The following is a 21,933-nucleotide window of genomic DNA, read 5'->3' on the forward strand; positions in this document are numbered from 1 at the left end:
TGTGTAACTGAACCCTTATTTTGAAATAATATTTCTTTGAAAGCGTTACACGTTATTTCAATGATAATAATGTGTAGAGACGCTAGCTTGTGAGAGGGGTGTAAGGGGAAGTTGCATTTCTTGAAGAGAAGCTACATTATTGTTAGGTGTGGCCGCAAACAAATAGTAAATGCAATACAACGAACAGCACATCACCATGTAGTCGTTCGATTTACGCCACTATTGAAATAAGTGGATGGTTTGCTTTCTACAGAAATAAAAGCTCAGATAAATGCCTGGACAGTATTTAACATAGTAGTATATGACTTTCCCATCAGATACCCAAAATTCTCATCAGGATTGATCAGCATTCATGTCACTTTTTTGCGAGTTAAGAGTAACAACTATAATCACATGTAAGTCATGCAGCAAACTACTAGCATGTTTTGTGTAGGCTTTTATGGCAGGTTTGAGCTGTAAATTTGTAACACTAAAAAATATATTTCCTTCTTGCAAAGTGAAGACCATCAAAATATCAGTGAATTTCCGCTATAAACTTAGACACATTTACTTCTTAAAAGAATTATGGGTGACAAACACATGCTGGGAAAATTGCAGCCTCGCGAAAACTTACAAACAGTCCCTTACAGAGTGAACACTCATAACTAAATGCATTAAAAACGGGAGTTTTAAGACTGGTTGGTTATACATAAACATGTGCGAGGTGAGTCCATCCAATCAAAACAAAGTGGGAACATAACGTAACTGACCAATCAGGTGCCTTTTTAGAGTCCCGTTCACTCAAATAATCAGATCAAAAGAACGACCACTACTCATTTCAATTATCATTTTATACTTCAGCTCTGGCATTTGCCTTCACTAGGTTAATTCTTTATTTTCTATGCTACAGTCTACATTTACACTCATTGTTAACATTATAAGAAACAAATTTCGGACATAAAAGTACTTAAATTCCTTAATACTAACGTTATTTTCCTTTCAAACTTTATGTCGACTGAAAATGTTTGAAACGCTGTGACAATTAAATGAAATTTTATCAACATATACTTCTAACCTTAACGCCTAAAATTAAAAGACTTTTTTATGATAAATCATACAACAATTCAGATAGTAAATCGAATTCTTTTCATTCTGAATAATGGGTTATTTTAACACAGTTAAATAATCTTTAACACCACCTAGTGGACGTGATTCATGTTTAGATTTTTATATTGACGCGATCACAAAAGAGATATTAACTGATGTATCATCAAAAGCAATATCATAGTGATATTTCTAAGGACGAAATTAAGTCTTTATATAATCTAATAAATGACAACAGTATAGTAATTAAAAAGGCTGATAAATCAAAGACTATTATTATTATGAATCAAGAAGATTATGTTTAAGAAGTTGAACGTCAATTAGATGATGAAAAATACTACAAACATATTAACGAAGACCCGTCAAAAAAATGAAATAAAAAATTCAACATGCATAAATGAGATCGCTAAAAATAATAATTTCTTATATGAGGAACTTGATACTTTCCCTCTTATCATACGTACACCTCAATTCTACATATTACCCAAAACACATAAAAATCCTGACCACAATTTACCTTTAAATTATCCAGGATGACCCAATATATCAGGTTGTAATTTATATACTGAAAACCTGTCCAAATTTATTGACAGTGTTTTACAACCTTTAATGAAATCACTTCCCTCATATATTAAAGATACTACTGATTTCATTAAAAAGTTGAAGTCTATTCCACAGCTATCTGATAACTCAATCCTGGTATCATTAGATGTAACATCACTATATACCAACATTCCGCATGCAGATGGTATTGTTGCGTGTACATATTTTCTTGATAAAAATCCTAATAATAGCACACTGTCTAGTGAAGATATTTGTAAAATAATAAAACTTGTCTTGGAAAATAATTATTTTCAATGTAATAATACGAATTACATCCAAATAATGGGTACGGTAATGGATAGTCCTATGGCTCCTTCATACACTTCCCTTTTCATGGGTAAATTAGAAAAAGATTTTCTTCAAACGAAAAGTTTAATCCATTTGTTTGGTTCAGATTTTTAGATATTTATGATATGGAACCATTCAAGTGAAGAAATGAAAAAATTTATTGAGCGCCTAAATCATTTTCTCCCGACGATTAAATTTCCTTATACTTCATCTAGTACGCATGCTTCATTTTTAGATGAAAATGTAATAAAAATATTGATAACACTATCTCTACAAATATTCATATCGAGGAAACATATCCACCAATATGTGGAATATTCTTCATGTCATCCCCTGTCATGTAAAAACGGTATACCATATAGCCAGGCCAAAAGATACCGACGCATTATTTCAGATGATTGTCAATTACAATATTCTTTGAATAAATTACAAACATATTTCCAAAATAGAAATTATCCTACAGATATAATTGATTCTGCGCTGAACAAAGCCCGTAATCTTACTCAACACTAATGGGTTTCCGTAGGCTTTAAACACAGCAGAATGTAAACTAGAGAAAAATATAATTCCTTTCATAATACAATATGACCCTTCATTACCTAATATAGGTCGTATAATTAATAAATATTAAGGTCTCCTAAATTTATCAAATAAAACCAGCGTAAAATCACTTTACAAAAATAAACCAATTCCCGCATATAAAAAACACAAGAATTTGCAAGATTTTCTAATTAGAACTAAACAGACAGAAAATAAAAAAGACAGTCTTCGTCATCTAAATGTAACAGACACCGTTCCTCTCAATGTGCAAAAATAAGAGAAAGTACTTCTTTCAGTAGCGCTAATACAAAAGAGGTATTTTCTCTACGTGATAACACTAACTGCATATCAACTGATGTGATTTATTTAATAACCTGTAAAAATGTATCATGCAATATGTTGGACAAACACTTAAACATGTTTCTAAGAGAATGAATAATCATCGGTTTCATATAAAAAGTTTATAGAGATCCTCAGTTTTCCTCTAATATTTCAACACACTTTAACACTAATAATCTCTACTCGATTTTTCTTTTATGCCGATATTGTGCATGGTGACATGAATAGACTCATGCAATAAACTTACTGGATTCATAAGTTAGATACTTTGAATCCTAATGGCCTTAATACCAATGCAATTTATAAAATAGTAGAATTTTTATTTTAAAAAAATTGATATATTGTATATACTTCATAACAATATACTATATGTATGTCTGTTTGTCTCTATTTTATAATTTTATTTTACTGATTCAGGTTTCATAAGAGGCTCGTGTATCTTTTAGATCCTGTTATATATATATATATATATATATATATATATATATATATATATATAATTTCAATTTCGTCATTTATTTCTTCAAATCAACTTATTCCATCAAGAATGCATTCCAATTTAAGTAGCGCGTACTTTCCTTTCCTTGACCGCTTCAGATAGGCTTATAATACATAACTTGTACAGAAACACGCGAACATATCGACTACTGTCACATTTACGTTTATTCAGAAACTTCATTCTTTACATCTTAGGCAAGGGCTATCGGTGGTTTCAGCACATTTGGTTTATTTACAACATTCTTGTTCAATTTTAGTCAGACCCATTTAGTCAGATGACCATGACCTTCAAACCCCCCCCCCCAAAAAAAAAAAAAAAACAGGTGATACGGAATGAACAAGTGTGCTAGATTAAATTTCCAATATAACCATAAATCATAATGGATTTTATCAAAGAGCAACATGGAAATATAAAAAAGATGATGCTATCCCTTACTAACATAAAAGTAACAATTAAATAAATTGTATACAGGAATAACATTTTATATCATTCTCAACAGCGTTAATACTTGTGAAGACCCATTCAATGATCTAATGTCAAATGAAATGTAATTTCTGTCACAGTTATGTTTATTCGGCAATTTCATACTTTACATCTTAGGCAATGGCTACCCGTCATGTCAGCACATTTCTTTTTACATAAAAAAGTAACCTTTTTTAATTTTAGTATGTCCTATACAGGAATAACATTTTATATTTTATATCTTTTTCATCAGCGTTAATATTTAACAAGATCCGTTCATTTATCTGATGTGAAATTAAAGGCACAATAGTGCAGAGTGTGTGTAATTTTGTGAATGTTACAGATCATGAAATTAATAAAATGTGTCGACTTATAAACTGAAATAATTCACAAAAACCTGGAGTTTGTGAAGATTGAATTAGATAATTGATAAATAAAGGAGAGAAAATGAATTTTTGTGGGGCCTGCGTGAATTGAAACTTGTAGGTCACGAACTGTTACGGAAACCTCAGGTGACCACAAAAACGTATACGTCATCTTCGTCAAGTGGGCGGGTTATTAGTCAGGTGGTTGTAATTTAAATATCTACTATAAACAAAAATAGCGGACGCACGAAAGAGTTAAAAACGTAAAGGTCGCCCGCGCTTGTCGCTTTCCGAGAAGAAACGTCGAAAAACTATCAGAGAAAACCAAAGGGAACTTATCAAGGATTCGTTTTGGGGACCAGTTTGTCGGTATGGGGAGGGGGATGTCAGAAAGTGCTTTGGTTGGCTACCCACTAGGGGTTTGATACTGTCAGTGCACAGAACAGAGCCTCCAACTCATCCCCCGACCCAGACATGAGCCCCGCCAAATCGTAGGAACCAACCACAAGCTCTAAAACCTCAAATTTGTTTTTCAGTTGTAAATTTAAATAATTGAATAGGAACCTCAATCTAATATAAATTACATGCAATTTAAATTGCACAATTTTAAATATCTGGAGAAAGTTTAAATATTTTGTAATTTAAAAAAAAATTTTTTTAAATTTAATTAAAAAATTCCTAATTAATGACATATTTTACATAGGAACCCAAACTTACTCTAACTTTTAATTACCATTTGAAAATTCTAAAGACTCCTATGACGTCATACTTTGAAAAATTCTAAAAATACTCTTATCTGAAATAAGGAACTATAGAGAGTCCATATGGAATTTATATGGGGAAAGTACAAGGCGATGACATCATGCGGCTACGCCACAGGGCGCTACGCGAAGTGGACAGACCGATGAAAGAATCCTGGAAAAAATACTCCATACAGAACATAAACAGACCAAACACAAACACAAATACATACAGAGGATAATACATAGTACAAACCCCACTGATTCTTACTCCTTTTCTCCAATCATATAGCTGCCGTACTGTATGGTTGACTAACCTAAAATTTTGTAGGGATATAAACAATTTTGAAATTTTCCAAAGAAATAGTTTAAAAAAATAAAGGAGGCCTAATTCGATTCAGGAGAAATACAACGAGAATAAAGAAGCGTGGACCTTGAATCGAGCACAGCCTACCTATACCTATTTATAGAACCTATTGCGAGGAACGATACAGATTATCACTCGAATAAAACAATATACCTTTTTTCATAACCTAATATAGTACACCGTTCCGATCGTCAAAATTCTAAACTGAAAACGGATAAATAATATAAAATATATTATAATGGATTATAAATCCAAATAATTTAAATAAGACAACTGGGAAGGAAAAACAACTTGATTTATACTGCTGTGTCAAACATACAGAAACTAAAGCATACATACAATATAGCACTAACACACATAGCAAACACTTAGACTTAGGGTTCCTCTAGCAAGCAAGGTGAATTAAAACCAGACTCGGACGAACAACCCTATAGATAACACTACGGAAAAATAAATACCCCATCACAAATTGAAACTAAAATTTTTGATACAAAAATTCTTATTGATGGAGAAGTTAGGACTGGCATCAAACACTGGAATGGCGAAGTTGTTGTTGAACAGGTAGGTCAATATGTATGTGTAAGTGTTCTCCAATTGTCAATATCTTGTTCCTAATGTATATTTGTAAGCACACTGTTCTATTATCACTATATTTGTACAAGGAGTAAGGACTTGATTTGCTTAGTAAGATTCCAAATATATATATATGATCGCCTGATCAATATTTCACTCGGTGACTGCATTGTGTGTATTGTATGTTGAGTTGGAATACAGATTTAATACCTCACCCCACCCCTGGTGAGACTGTGTCAGCTGCCCTGGTGTCTCCTTGGGAAGAGCACTAAGCTTGGATTTCCTTAGAATCATAGAGCCAATAAAGCATTAAAAGTTCTATAAAAGTACGAAAGGAAAACCCTCGACAAACAACTGAAAAAAACACCACCTAGCCCTCAACAGATATACTTGAAAGTGAGCAAGTCATCAGCTAAATATTACTTAAGCTGGACGTCAAAGACTATACATTTTTATTTCAGTGGCGAATTATTTTTCCATCTAAAATTTTGGAAGTAATTAGTCTTTATCACAGTGATATTAAATCATTTGGATGTTTGTGTGTGTGTGTGTGTGTGAGAGAGAGAGAGAGAGAGATTCATATTTCGCCAGTGAAATTTAATTTGAAATGTATTTTTCCAAGTATGTTATATCGTATATAGCAGTGGTTCCCAAAGTGGGCAGTATGGGTTGGTGGTGGGATAACTGAGATGGCGCTAATGCTCAATAATGCTTTTTACGGGGTAAGGTGGGTGTCACTGAGGACAACCAAGGAGCTGGTGCCCTGAAAAAAGTATGGGAACCACTGGTGTATAGTAACTAAATATTTGGTGTGACTTCAGCTAATTATTGGGACCCGCATGTCTGAATTGTGTCACATACACTACACAACATGTTTCATGTGACTTAAGATAATTATTGAGACATGCATGATATGTACCAAACTAGCTCAAAGTGGAATAAAATACTGGGTACCTTGTGGTGGCAAAATAAAAAGTTTATCCTCTACAAGTGGAAAAATCTAATCCTGTGATATATTTGCTTCAGGAAATGCGAACTTACCAAAAGAAGAATCACCAGAACAGGCAGAACTGTAGCAAACAAACAACGGACTCTTTTGTTGACCCCCTCAAGTAAGTCTTACATGTAGTAAGTTATTTCATAAATAGTCTCCTATGTTTGTTAGCTCTTGGAAGATATTTTCTGATGAAAATAGGGAGAATTATCTAGGTTGGTAAGTGTCTCACACATATTAAAACCTTGTATAAAGGCAAATTATCCAATCGATGGATTTTACTAAGATAGTTGTAAGATTAAAACATAATTTTAATAGTACATTTCCAATATATATATATATATATATATATATATATATATATATATATATATATATATATATATATATATATATATATATATCTTACAGCTTGACAATTGATGTGACACAGGTAACGGATGCAGATGGTAATGACAGTGATCCAGAGTATGAACCCAGTTTTAATATAACAGTGGTCCTGTAAGTAACTATAATAGAAGTGAAACAATTATTCTCTTTAGTAAAAGCTGTAAAGTTAATTCTGAATAATTAAATTAATTGTAAATGAGCCATCCAATTCAAGTTTGTTGAATGGTGGTATCATAAACCACTTTGTTTTAACACTCACTTCATCCTTTTTACTTTCAGACCTGGAACAACCCCCATTTCTAATTTGATACTGGTAATGGTTAGAAAGTAAAAATAACTACTGGATTTGCATCATCAAAGTATATTGTTTTCAGCGTATCAGAAAGTGACCATAGTTTTGTATGGGTGAAAAATACAGTTCAATGAAAACGTGACACGATGCATCATAACGTTTTTTTACAGCCCTTTTTAATTGCCATGCTGTTAGTGAGAGTAAGATAGAAAAAAGAAAAAAGAAAAAATGTGTAGTTTTCCTGTCTTGTTAACTGGTTTATAAAGTTCCATGTATATTATATCACATTCAGGCATCCAAGGACATATGGTTAATATAAAATATGATGGTTGAATGTTCTTTTTACCAAAGATAATTACATTTGTCAATCGGCATATTCCAGACCAGATGAGGTTTATGATGCAGTTGACGAGACGACTTACGAAGAAGTAGCATTAGGTATAGAGCTAGAGGCAGGGGAGATGGAAGAATCCGAGTCAGAGTCAGAAAATGAAGATACTGGACCTGGTGTTGATAAAATTAGGAATGAGAAGGACTGTCAGCGATTGTCAGAAACAACTGTATCTTTAGCATTTTGACACAGATTAAAAAAACCTGGCTTTGACACATGTTGAAAAATGCAGAACACCAGAATGTCTCCAGAACAGGAAGAATTTGTTGGATCAGCTTTGTATTTAAAATGGGTACGTGCAGTATAGACTACATTTTAACTGTTTCATTTTGTTTAAAAATTTAAACTTTCTTCACGGCATTTGTATCTGTTTGCCAAGTTGTTATTTTCTTTTAGCATAAAATACACAGAAACATTTATCCAAAGAGCTCGACTCTAGATTATTATGAACAATGAAAACTGATATTCATTCACATTGATGAAAATAAAAAGGTTCTCTAAACACTGACTCAAGGAACAAGTAAGCTACAACAGTTAATCAGATTTGTTCCAAACACATTTTATGTCTTCTCCATGTAAGGATGTATGCATGCATGCTTAATACTGCTGCACAACATACACTATTAAATAAAGGACTAGACCCACACTATTCTAGTTAGTGCTGTATAAAACATATATACCAACCATCATCTTTTTTGCATATTTAATGAAAGTGGACTTTCAGAGAAGAATATATTTTACTTAAAAGTGTATCCCAATAATACATATCTTGTGTTCTGGCAAACGAGAAATCTAAGTACTCAATCCTAGACACTATTCAACAAGTTGACACCATTTATTGCGCTCGAAGTTCAATTGCATTGAACAATTAAGTTTAAGTTATGTACTTTTTTGTTCCTTACATGTAAGTTTATAACTTTAGATATGTGCCAGTGGACACGTCACGCATAGATGGTGATCACAGGCAGTTACGAATAGGAGACCTCCCAGTGGGGATTTCCTGGCAGCCACCACAATCTTGATGTCAGGAAATAACTGCGGGAAATTAGCCCTATGGGCTCAAATGATAAACATGAAGTTCCTCTCAGCCTCAACATTCCATGATATCCAAGGCACCTATTTGGTCCCAACCATTGACACTTTCTGGGAGGTGCATAAGCAACAAGTTAGTGTGTATGTGTGGAAAATATGGGAAGATGCCCACAGACCTGGAAAAGATGTGTTGTGAGAGACAGCACTGCATATCACTTTTGCCGGTAATGAATAGATCAACTTTTGTTCAGAATGCGCATTGTTGCTTAATGCATTATTCTTGATATGCTTAAGAGTGAATTTAACGTAGAATGTTTCATGAACTGTAGCGAGACTGCTTACAAAAGGAGACATGGTTAGATTATTTCTTTGCAATCACTGTGAATGAATTTTAAAATTGTAAGCCGTCCAAAAACAGAGATACATACATATGCAAATGATAAGGACTTTTATTATTTACAATTGATACTCATCGAGTAGATTTTATTCATTACCTGGTTTCAATGGGGGTACCTCACTATGCTAAACAAATCAAAGCTGGTGATGATAGAACTATTCTTGTGTAAATATTATCTTCATCTGCAATCAGCCATTCCCATTTGATTACAATGCAGGTGTCCCTGACTTCTAGAAATTCTCCCCAAACACGTTGAGATGTCCATCTTAATATAAATTACACTTAATATCAGTTCTAGCTGTGATGGAACTCTCAGCGCTCATGTCAAAATAAAAAAGGACTTTTATTATTTACAATTGATACTCATCGAGTAGATTTTATTCATTACCTGGTTTCAATGGGGGTACCTCACTATGCTAAACAAATCAAAGCTGGTAATAAGTGCATGTTCTTATTATTTTATACAATATATTTTTTACATTTTTGAACTAGCATATTACAAATTGGAATAATTTTTCAGGATTTCCAGGTTCTAATCCTTGATGAGGCTGTACTTGCCTTGGCCAGGATGTACCGACGGGATGTTCTTGTCCTTGACGATGAAGTTGACTTGATGAGCGCCAACAGGCATGCTGCCTATAGGCAGTTCATACTATGGTAGCATGGAAGGCTTGGGTCTGGACAGAGACGTGTCATTTCCTCTTGCTGTGTCTGCCGGATACGTGACAAATATCCTGATGTTTTTGTACAATACACTGACTTCATCCCCTCTAGGCTTGCATGAACGTAAACACTTATTGCGGGTACAAATTTGTATATAAATATACAGTTGACTTTATTCTTTGTTTTGTTGTAACTGCACCTAATATTGTATCAAACAATGCTTCCATTCAGATATTTTTAAACACCAAGTCTATTCTGCCTATAAGGTCATATATATCCAACATAAAAGTTTTCAGCACTTGCTAGATACAACATTATACATTGTTTTCAACTACTGATATTTACAGTATATTATATAAAGTGTAATCTGCCTTAGGAGACGCCTCCATATATAAGGCTCCTTTCATATATTACATAGCTAAAATCGAGAGATCTTCTCCTTCACCAAAACTTGAGTTGATGGTTCTTGAGGCACCAGGGATCATCTTCATTTAGTTCTCTTCTCCTCCTCATACCCTGCTTGTCCTCAAGTTGACAGATGAGGGCTTTCTGAATAAGCTCCCTGATGTGGGGATATGTTTTAGTTGTCTTGCAAGGGTAGACGGAGCATCTGCCACTTTTTTTGTTTTAACAGCGATAATACCTGTTTTAAAGAAAAGATTATTTTCTTAACCTGGGCGACAAGCATCCCCATGTTATCCTTTGTAAAGTTTTCACTCAATATTAGAGCCTCATCACCCATTCCCAAGGAGGAGTTGTCGAGGGGTTTTGTTCTTATTTGTCCTGTCTCCGAAGTACTACTTGAGACAGGTTGCATTTTTACCCATTTCTTCAGAAGGCAACACATTTTCATGTTTATGTATTAGTTAGTAATCATCGTGATGACATTATTGTCCACAAACCTCCTGAGGAAATTCCATGAATCCCATATATCCTTAACAGAGTCGGTCAGTCCCCTCAGAAAGTGCTATATATATCATTGGATTCAATGATTAGACTTGCAGTGCTAAAATCAAAAGAAATATCCACTAGAATGATAACACGACTAATTACAAGATCTGTATGAAAGAAAATATTAAGATTCCCTACCACAAATGTAAAGAATTGTGTGCCAGTTGCTGCAAAATGACATTTACCTAATACAAGTTTTCATGACTTCTAAATGTGAATACTATTCCATTGCCTTGATGTCCAAGCTGGGATCATAATGTACAATCAATATGCAAAATTAATTCTAATATCCTTTAGTGAAACAAACTTACACTATCTCTCCTCCTTCCTTTCTTATTACACCCCTGCCGCTAAGTATATTGTGATCCAAAGCAGCTAGCTCATTTAGAATCCTATACACAGGAGGGGTGTACGAAAATCTATTGGCACAGTACATCAGGATGTGCGGATGAAAAACTTCGAGGTCAGCAGTGTCTCTGCAATTATCAATAACATGTATCTTGTAACATGTCATTTGTAATCTGCTAACAGATTAATACAATTATTAAATAATAATTTATTTCGGTAAATTTTGCATGCATTAAAGCTTCACTGAAGTGTTTATTGATAGTGTCATGGAATTGTTTATACCTGATGTGCATGTATTATACCTGAACTTACCAAAGACTTGAGGAGAGTCACTGTACATGTATTATGTGCACACAGTATCATGTGCACACATCTTATGACTGCTAACTTATTCAGATCTTCAAATGGTAACTATATACATTAATTTATTCTTAAGTTGAGTATAATACCATTTAAATCGGTTTTAACATAATTGTGAAATGGTATACATGAAATTCAAGTAATACTCCACTCTGTTAAGGAACCTTTGGTCCAAGAGTACCTGTGTCAAGGTTTTCAGGACTTTGGCATCTTTCTTGGGATCAAGCCAAGGTTTTGTCCTCTCTTCATTCTGTGACAAAGGTTCATGTAGGCATTTATTAATGCCTTGGCCATGTGAAAGGATCCACTCATGTTTATTGGTGATATGATGAAGGACACTCCTCCAGATACTCTGAAAGAATGGCACAATAGTTAAAGCTGGTCTCTTTTGTCATGGTTACCCGAATTTGATAGATTGTAATGCAGCTTGATTTATATAATCAAGGGAAAGCTACATTCTAGATTTGGCTTACGGTTAATGTAGCAGGATTGGAATTTTGCGCAGGTCAATGTTCCTTCAATATTCCACATTACTCTGACATTTCAAGTAAATTACTTTCAATAGACTACATAACTACAAGATTTGGTGATGTATGGATAAAATATATATTAAAATATATCATTAGATAAGGATTATGCACTGTAACTATGATTCCATTACAAATATACAGTTGCAAACCTTTACATATACCTGTTCAAAATACAAGTACAGAAATCTCACCACAAATTGTTCATAACTGCTTGCAGCCTTGCATAAAAACCAAAAATGGTTCATGATATCTTGGGACCATTGTAATAAAGCCACATTTTACTTTTGTTTGGCAACCTTGAAAAGAAGGTAGATAACATAAAGTTAAAAGTGCATGAAGAGCAATCATCAAAACAGAAACAGTTTTCCAATTCCAAAGGTTTTATAACAGGAAAGAGTGAAAACCAAGTAGTTTTGTACAATTCAACAAATCATTTTTTTTTAAAACTTACAGAATTGTGAATTAAATCCCCAAAAGTCCAACAAGTTCTATCGCTAGTCCTAATCAATACAAATTTAATAAAATTCCAGTGGTGTTAAAATAAATTCACCTCTGAATGTGCTGAGGTGCTTTTAGTCGCCTGTAATATGTATATATGCCAACAGTCTTTTGATGAACTACAATAATATAATCTAGGATTTTATCTGAATTCAGAATAATTTGAATAATATAATCCATGGTGTCCTTATCTGAATTCACTATAATTTCAAGTTAATGTTCAAGTCCAAGAATATTATAGATGAGCACTTTGTATTTCTAGTGAATAATAATCTGAATAGATAAATCCACCCAAATGAAATAATGAACACAACAATAAAACTGACTCCACTTCAGATGCTATATGCAAGAACGGGTAAATTCTCAAATAAACAAGATCAAATAAATAGGACACAAAACATAACTACGCTGAGGGTCAAAATTTATTTCTAGAACAATCTACGTTGTCAATAAGATAAAATCTGTTACTAAAAAAAAGAACATCAGTGAAACATCAGGTACATGGGGGAATACCAATGCCCTATACTGCTGAGTAATAGGTGGACTAGACAGGATTCTTACCTTCATTATTTTCTTTCCACGTGTTTTTGCAACATGCTATACATCATGGGAGTGTTTGATGGTGGGATGGGACATTTCTGAAATTAATAAAATGAACACAATAAGAAAATGCAGTGCCTAGAGAGGAAAAAAGCTGTAAAATCCAGTAATATAATCCTCGCAAATAAATTTTGCAATTGTTTACGAATACACATATATGAATATAATAAAAAAATTTATAAGTCAATATAATGAGGAGTTTATTGTAAGTGTATGGATGTATAACTTGTGCTATAATGTGGACTTGTGAAAACTGAAAAGTATGGTGATAATTGCAAACAAAACAAAATAACTCACTCATAACTGATCCAATTCCTACATGAGCATCTGTCTCCACCTCCTTGAGTTTTATTCCTCTCACAGTCATTTCTGTCATGGCTTTCTGAAAACCTGCCTTTTCTAGGACTGGTGATCTTCTCTGAGCCATCCTTTTGTCCATTGTGTGAATAGTCAATATTTTCTTGCTGTTATCTTTCATTATTGTGTAGGAACAATACTCGGATGAATGGCTTGGAGAGTCATTGCGTCCATCAACTTACGAAAAGAAATGTCAGACAATAATTTAAGAAATGAGAAAAAAATTAGAAGTCATCTTTCCAACATTATTTAAAAGACCAAATATGAATTAATTTGCACTTGTATGGATTTCAAACAAATCTTCGACAATTGGGTTCAGTGGCCCACTGAGCCGACAGATCCAATTATTATGAACATTCTGTGATAACTAACTTAAAATGTCTGGTAGCCTGATGATGTTCATCTACCGCAATACCGCAATACCAACATCCAGTTACAGTTGGTGATTTTGATCCTGCGATTTGCCCAAATGGCTTTTATTCTCCATACCTGATGATTCTTACCGATGACTGTAGTCAACATTGGTCTTTTGTCCATAGAGTATAAATATAATTTAGCAATGCAATTTATTAAGTGCTACTTAGTGAGATTTTATACATCGAAATTATGTCAGGGTTGTTCCATTAAAACATACATGGGATCCAGGAAAGGCACTTTTAAAGTGGGGTACTCACCCACAAATGCAATCTAGAAATTTCTTATCATTTTAAAGTGAACTCTGTGAAATCAAGTACCCTGGCATATATTTAACACAAAAATGACTTCCTTGGGTACCATGTATATTTACATGGAACATTCCTCGTGTAATCTGATATGTATACTTCATTATAATGCAGTATGACAATAAAGAAGTATACTCTATATCTCCTATGGACAGCATGATAAGTATTATATGTACATTTTAACGTCATGATCTGTTTCATTTTACCTATTACTACTAATTCTTGGTCCCAAAAGGACGCCAAAACCTGGTACTTATGCTCTTCCCAGAAAGTGTATATGGTTAGGACCAAATAGGTGCCCTGGATATCATGGAATGTTGAGGTGGAGATGAACTTCATGTTCATCATTTGAGCCGATGCATTTTTCATCATGTGTCAAAGCCAGTTTTTTTATCTGTGTCAAGAATGCTAAACATACAGTTGTTTCTGACAATCGCTGACAGTCCTTCTCATTCCTGATTTTATCAACACCAGGTCCAGTATCTTCATTTTCTGACTCGGACTCGGACTCGGACTCTTCCATCTCCCCTGTCTCTAGATCCATACAAAGTGCTACTTATTCTTAAGCCATCTCCTCAACTGCATCATTAACCTCATCTGGTCTGGAATATGCCGATTGACAAATGTAATTATCTTTGGTAAACAGAACATTCAACCATCATATTTTATATTAACCATATGACCTTGGATGCTGAATGTATATTAATATATATGGAACTTTATAAACCAGTTAACAAGACAGGAAAACTGCACATTCTATTTTTTTCTTTTGATTTTGCTATTTTACTCTCACTAACAGCATGGGCATTAGAAAAGGCTGTACAAAACGTTATGATGCATCATATCACGTTTTCATTGAGTTGTATTCTTCACCCATACAAAATTATGGTCACTTTCTGATACGCTGAAAACAATATACTTTGATGATGCAAATACAGCAGTTATTTTTACTTTCTAACCATTACCAGTATCAAATTAGAAATGGTGGTTGTTCCAGGTCTGAAAGTAAAAAGGTTGAAGTGAGTGTTAAAACAAAGTGGTTTATGATACCACCATTCAACCAATTTGAATTGGATGGCTAAATTACAATTAATTAAATTATTCAGAATTAACTTTACAGCTTTTACTAAAGAGAATAATTGTTTAACTTTTATTATACTTACTTACTGTTATATTAAAACTGGCTTCATACTCTGGATCACTGTCATCACCATCTGCATCCGTTACCTGTGTCACATAAATTGTCAAGCTGTATATATATATATATATATATATATATATATATATATATATATATATATATATATATATATATAATTACAAATATTGGAAATGTACTATTAAAAATATGGAATAATCTTACTATCTTAGTAAAATCCATCGATTGGATAATTTGCCTTTATACCAGGTTTTAACATGTGTGAGACACTTGCCATCCTAGATTATTCTCCCTATTTTCATCATAGAATATCTTCCAAGAGCTTACAAACATACAAAACTATTTATGAAATAATGTACTACATTTCAGACTTAGTTGAGGGGTCAACAAAAGAGTCAGTAGCTTCTTTTCTACAGTTCCGCCTGTTCTGGTGATTCTTCTCTTGGTAAGTTCCCATTTCCTGAAGCAAATATATCACAGGATTAGATTTATCCATTTGTAGAGGCTAACATTTTTATTTTGCCATCACAAGGTGCCTAATATTTTATTCCACTTTAAGCTAGAATGGTACATAGGCATGAATGTCACAATAGTTATCAAGAGTCACATGAAACATGTTGTGTAGTGTATGTGACACAACTCAGACATGCGGGTCCCAATAATTAGCTGAAGTCACACCAAATATTTAGTTACTATACACCAGTGGTTCCCAAACTTTTTTCAGGGCACCAGTTCCTTGGTTGTCCTCAGTGACCCCCACCTTACCCCGTAAAAAGCATCATTGAGCATTAGCGCCCTCTCAGTTATCCCACCACCAACCCCCATACTGCCCACGTTGGGAACCACTGCTATATACGACATAACATACTTGGAAAAATACATTTCAAGTTAAATTTCACTGGCGAAACATGAATCTCTCTCTCTCTCTCTCTCTCTCTCTCACACACACACACACACACACACAAACATCCAAATGATTTAACATCACTGTGATAAAGACTAATTACTTCCAAAATTTTAGATGGAAAAATAATTCGCCACTGAAATAAAAATGTATAGTCTTTGACGTCCAGCTTAAGTAATATTCAGCTGATGACTTGCTCACTTTCAAGTATATTTGTTGAGGGCCAGGTGGTGTTTTTGTGTTCAGTTGCTTGTCCAAGGTTTTCTTTTCGTACTTTTATAGCACTTTTAATGCTTTATTGGCTCTATGATTCTAAGGAAATCCAAGCTTAGTGCTCTTCCCAAGGAGACACCAGGGCAGCTGACACAGTCTCACCAGGGGTGGGGTGGTTTATTCAACCTGCAGTCTTTTAATATGTATAAAATTTACTGTCTGTGAAACACATTTAAGGACTTAGTTAACCTTAAAAACAATTACAACTTTACATAGTATCCTAAGTAATAAAAGTAAAATACAATAATATCTAGGTATAATGAACACCTATTAATTATGAGAACGGAACATATATGAACAAGAATATAACATTCAGGACAATGAAACATAACATTCACAATGACATTTATTTAATTATGTTCACTGCAATAGATTACTGAATTTTAAAAAGCTATTAAAATGTGTATTAATTATACTTACCCATTGTCTTCGAAATTACTGCTATCAATTTCCCATCATTTCTACACTAGATACATGTGGCTCACTTGAACACATAGAGAATTAGCTTCTTATACATACAATTAAAATCAGTTATTGAGATATGGCATCTTACAATTATCTCAATATTTTGTTTTTAAATTGAATATGTTCTATGTGATTCATCATAAGCTAATTGGATAGATGGGAAGAGGATGTTAGCAAGAATTGCATGTAGGGCATTGCTTTAAATGGGAAACTGCATAGATAAAGCATATGGGATATGTAATCACAATTTCAAACTATACAATCATTGGTTCTCAAAGTATTCATTTGTCAGTAATGAAGGAAGTGGAAGGTGTGGAGGGGACACCTGGGTTAGCCAGCACAGTATACTGGAACTTTTATGCCTAACCAAAAGAATTGCAGTAAAAAATTATGCCTTTTTCCATGCATCAGGTAGCACAGTTGAGGTACCCCATCCCACGTCTGAGAAAGTGAAATTCCTTGTATTTTTTTCTCTCTTCTAACTCAAAGTTAGAAAAGTATGAAGTGGGGACTAAACCTGCTGCCACTGTTTTAAAAAGTTCCTTTATAAGCTTTGTATTTGTTAGATTATTATCTTCAGTAGCATGCCCACTGTAGCAACCACTCCCCCCAAAAAAGAAAAATCTGCAAGAAATATGTAATTTTTACCTTCCTGACTCAGTAACAGATACTTTAGATAGTGATGGTGTCTTCATTCTCTCAGTATGTTACAAAAGCACTATGCATGCCAGGTGTTGATGTGAAGCATGAAGATGTACTGGTCATTGAATTTGTATGCTTTGGTTCATCTTTTGATATATTCTTTGTAACATCGTAACTAAAAATATGTTTTCATTTGTATTATAACTTATATTTTAAATCTTTTTCTTTGTGCTTTGTGTTAAACACTTAGAAATGAAATACTTAATTTTAGCAAGAATACATAATAACAGCTCGAACAAATTTTCACATAAATAAAGCTTATTGATTGCAGCTCAAAACTTTAACTGATAAGATAACAACCTGCCACCATATATTCTGGTAGCATTATAACACCCTTTCCCATCATGACTAAATATCCATTTATAATTGTAGTCAGTACAAAGCTTTATAATAAATTTACTAGTAGTGGAAAGGTGTAAAATAAAATCTTAGCATCCAGCCTATCGTAAGCACAAGGTCAAAATTTTACTGCATCTGTTCTACATTCAGATACAGAAAACCCTATTAAAAGTTCAACATTAAACATGCATTATTTGTTCTACATGTTTACATGAACAGGTTTTATAAGCTTTTGTGCAAGTAATGTACTTGTCACATTAACCTAAGGTGTGTGTGTGTGTCAGAGAGAAACAGAGAGAGAAATACTGATAACGCTTGTATATGTATCTAAGTTCCCTCACCAAATTGAGAAAAAAAAACCTGTCTCACGAAGGTAATTGACAGGTATACAAAATGAACTTTATAAGCACGCTGTTATAAAAAAAATTAAATTCCAACTCAACATACAATACACACAATGCAGTCACCGAGTGAAATATTGATCAGGCGATCATATATATATTTGGAATCTTACAAAGCAAATCAAGTCCTAATTCCTTGTGCAAACATAGTAATAATAGAACAGTGTACTTTCAAACATACAGTAGGAACAAGATATTGACAATTGGAGAACACGTACACATAGACATTGACCTACCTGTCCAAAAACAACTTCGCCATTTGAGTTTGATGCCAGTCCTAACTTCTCCATCAATACTCTCCATCGAACAAACCGGTCCCCAAGACGAATCCTTGATAAGTCCCGTTCGGTTTCTCTGACATTTTTTTTTTTTTTGTGGGGGGGGCGGCATCAGACACATGCCCCCCCCCATTCCAAAAAATATATAAAAAGTATTTTATGTTTGTGTGTTTCTCCCTCAGATATGTTATATGTTTTATTTAAAAAGAACTTTTGTATCAAAAATTTTAGTTTGAATTTTGATGGGATATTTATTTTTCCCTAGTGTTATCGAAAGGGTTGTTCGTCCGTGCCTGGTTTTATTCACCTTGCTCGGAGACACTTCCCTTGAAAATTTTGTAACCTTTGCTAGAGATCCCCTAAGTCTAAGTGTTTGCTATGTGTGTTAGTCGTATATTATATTTATGCTATATTTTATGTTTGTTTGAGACAGCAAGTATAAATCAAGTTTTTTTTTACCAGTTGTCTTATTTCAATTCTTTGGATTTAGAATCCATTATAATATTTTTTATATTATTTATCCGTTTTCAATTTAGAATTTTGGCGATCGGAACGGTGTGCTATATTAGGTTATGCAGAAAAGGTCTATTGTTTTACTCGTGTGATAATCTGTGTCATTCCTCGCAATAGGTTCTATAAATAGATAACCCGCCCACTAGACGAAGATGACGTATACGTTTTTGTGGTCACGTGAGGTTACCTAACAGTTCGTGACCTACAAATTTCAATTAAAGCGGGCCCCACAAAAGTTCATTTTTCTCGTTTATTTATCAATTATCTAGTTGAATCTTCACAAACTCTAGGTTTTTGTGAATTATTTCAGCTTATAAGTGGATACATTTCATTAGTTTCATGATATGTAACATTCACAAAATTACACACACTCTGCACTATTGTGCCTTTAAAAGAACTTTTAATTCCCTTTATTTTGATGTATGATTGATGGGTGTAATTTTGGTTCTAGAGCATGAAGCTTGGGCTCACTTAAGATGTGCTCGTATGAAAAAAACCTGCTAGCTCCGCATGGTCAATTTCACTTCCTGGACTTCAGAGATAAATTGTAGAAAAAAGAGCTGATAACTTTCCTTACTTTTCATATATTTTTAATTGGTTCATTGTACTTTCAGTAGCTGCTATTGTCTACTTCAGCAAAATTCGTTTTCCCTATTTTAATAACTGCTAAAATTATTGTACTTTTGATTAATTCTGGTTAATTTGTCATCCATTTTGTTATACATTGTGCTTAGATCATGTACAATTTCCACAAGTACAGTATCCAAAGAAATGTCAGCCACATTACTAAAGCAGCACAGTTTTCCATTCAATGCAACCTATCTCATCTTTAGAACAATTTCAGCCACAAGAACCAAAACTCAAAAGTCGTGCAAGTACATCCATTCAGAGCAGTACCCAGGAATGAGCAGACTCCTGCCTGCAGATGGTAGCCTGCCTTCCTGGTCATTGCCTCCCTTGCCTCAGTCGGACACAGATAAGTGTGCAACGCGAGCATAAAACACCTAACATAACTAAAAGCAAAACTAAATGAATAGCGAGTGGTACTATGGTGTCAGAATCCTTACATAATTATATCAAGAGGCCTACAAAAACTACCCAGTCCAGCAGCTAGTATAAGCAGCTAACTACATTTGTAAGTTACACATCTATCATTTCCGCGAAATTACCTGAGAGGAAAAAGGACTACAGAGAAATGTAAAGAAGCAGAAGAAAACGGGGAACTTTTGGTTATAAAGCCCTTATAAGGGCTACCAATATTGCCTCATATCCAGGGAACCATTTTGGCTTGGTATCCTGTTTCGAAAAAATACGCTAACTTGATCCTTCAATCCACCGCTTCAAAATTCAAACCTTTTATGACCCAACAGTGACCAAACTTGTTATATGTCGCTTAGACATATTAGTTATTAAAAATTTGTAGGGATCTGCAACGTACACTATGTACTAGAATTTTTACGATTGTTAGGACGTAGCAAAAGTTTACAACTTGTTTTGATTTGACCCAAATGCACAGGTGGCTAACACATTATTGGCATTTTTATTGTCCATTAGTACAACTACACTAAATTTGACAAAGTACGGGCTGGCGTTCTTGGGAGTGCACGAAATCCATGGCTGGCTTGCCGAGGTCCTTGCCCTCTTGCCTCTCTCGGACATCGTATAACGGCGGAGATACGGAACAATTTCCACACGCCTAAAGCTAGGTGTAACGATGTGTCGTCATCGTTGCGACCAATCGCAAAGGGCGTTACATACTGCTTGAGTCGACACCTAGGACAGTCAATAACGGACTGAAATCAACTCTTTTTTAACATGAGTGTGTGTTGGACCCATTCCCACTTATGAAATCCCTTCATACAGGTCGGTAGAGACATATAGTCCTACGTCCTGACGGCTAAATTGGCAGTACTCCTTGAGCACATAAACGCCTGGGGGATGTGGCACCAATTCCTCCCCCTCCCCGGGAACTTTTAGCATCTATCAATCAATCAAAGTCCCAGAATTTATCGATGTGTAAAAAATTCCAGATCACTATCACATGACCGTTTACAACCAATCATATTACAGAAACTCCGTTTCATTTATAAAAATTGAAATTATAAGGAAGGACTTTATTTACTTTGTGAGTGATTAGGTAAAATTTGCACATCGATAAATGCCCAAGTATGATCATTTAATCCTCTAATAATTGGTATGACCATGCATATCATTTGTGACGTTGTCAATGGTTGTATGCCAAATATTGATTCTTTTGACCAAGTTATGTCTATACCGCTAACGTCTTTGTTACCGTCTGTGTTAAGTAAGAGGTACTTTGTTTTGAACAAATAATCTCAATAAATATGTTGTTTTCTATCGATATCTGTATCTTCCGTATTCCTCCATATATTTATTCTAATGAACGAACAGCAAACTCTGACACTGATATAAATTTCATTTGAAAGGAATTTTAGCAGCTTTGTATGGAAGCAGAAGTATGAGATTTCCATCACCGGTACCTTTGTTTACTAAT

General features: G+C 34.0%; 1 pseudogene; it reads right to left on the reverse strand.

The window, feature by feature from the left end:
- Positions 1–10,459: 10,459 nt before the first annotated feature.
- LOC149807789 (uncharacterized) lies at positions 10,460–14,729 on the reverse strand (annotated as a pseudogene).
- Between the last annotated feature and the right edge of the window lie 7,204 nt (positions 14,730–21,933).

This window comes from Sinohyriopsis cumingii, chromosome 1, assembly GCF_028554795.1.
Source record: "Sinohyriopsis cumingii isolate HCF-2022 chromosome 1, ASM2855479v2, whole genome shotgun sequence".
Lineage (NCBI taxonomy): Eukaryota > Metazoa > Mollusca > Bivalvia > Unionida > Unionidae > Sinohyriopsis > Sinohyriopsis cumingii.